Source organism: Pinus tabuliformis, chromosome 3_1, assembly GCF_031772625.1.
Source record: "Pinus tabuliformis cultivar Carrire ecotype Pingquan chromosome 3_1, CPIR1, whole genome shotgun sequence".
NCBI classification, from domain to species: Eukaryota; Viridiplantae; Streptophyta; class Pinopsida; order Pinales; family Pinaceae; genus Pinus; species Pinus tabuliformis.
This window is the reverse complement of record NC_142301.1, coordinates 790,986,460-790,987,851: the sequence shown is the minus strand read 5'-3', so window position 1 is coordinate 790,987,851 and position 1,392 is coordinate 790,986,460.

The window sequence follows — 1,392 nt, the reverse complement described above, 5'->3', positions numbered from 1 at the left end:
AATAAGTCAATCACAAATATAAATGAAACAATGAAAATAAGAATATAATATTATATATCTTATAAGATTTATGAGAATAACAAATTATAAAATATAAAATTATTAATTAAATTAAAGTTTTCTAGAAAATACTAATTGAAACAAATGATTAAAATATGTAGTAAATATAATGTATAATAATGAGCGAGTTTATGCATGGAGTTTATTCCTATAAGGTATAATTCAATTTTTTTTTTAAATATTTAAAATTATCTATTATTTGAGATTCTAGAAATATTATATATTATCTTAAGAATTATAGTTTTGGAAATGTAAGATTAAAATCCATTCTCTAAAGGATTAAGATCCTCTTGAATCAAGCTATAAATTGCTTTCCATGTCTTAAGGCTAACTAATTAACAAAGAGACCAAATGTCAAACCAGGGAACCAAGAAGGAAGTTGGTACCTTGATAATAAATGAGCAAATTGGGCACTCTCCAATACTTTAATATATTTGATATGAATAGATCAAACCACGTAATTCCGTCTTTAGGTTTCTTGGAGTGGAAGTGCAAAAAATGTAAAGGTACTGATGGGGATTGGGTATAAGCAACAAGGGAATTTTGTTTGAGTGTGGAAGCAGAGCAATGTGATGGCTCAAAGGAGAATGACACAAGGGGAGATTATGGTTATGCATGACTCGAATTTGCACGGGCTTACATAACATGTACTAGGGATCAAATAATCGTTGTTATGTGATGAAAGGATCTCGTCACTAAAGGTGATTAGGTAATGGATTAGCAAGTGCAAAATCACATAATTATTTAATGTGTGAGTTTTGGAAAGAGTGGGATTAGTCAATCCGTGAATAGGATGACAATTGGAGATTGTTGTTCACATTATTTCTGATAATTGTAGTATGAGAGGTTCTTGGAGGAGATAAAACACTCATTTTTATTGCGCTTTGGGGAAATAAGTGAGGTGGATGGTCGTAACATTAAAGCTCCAATAATGATAATATTTTCAAATAGTTGAGGGTGGCTAAAGATACGAGGACAATGTTCGTGTTGGGCATTTGGTGTTGTACTTTTGAACTCACTCACTGGAAGGGATCAGGCTGTTGTGTATAAGACAAAGGGTTGCGTTGGCAATGACGATTGTGACAAGGAACAAAGCTACCGTGTTTCAGTTGTATATGGTTCATAAGGAAGGAGTAGGGTTTTTGAACACAAAAAAATGGTAAGAGGAGGTAAGGAAACTTGAAAATGAGATATTGCAATTTCAAATGTCAGAATTAAACTGCCTCAAGCTTGTTTTATTTGTTAGAGAAGATCATTGGGCACAACACTTAATTTCAGGGAGCAAATGAAGAAATGAGTGGTGTACATCAACATGTTGAGTAGCTTCAATGA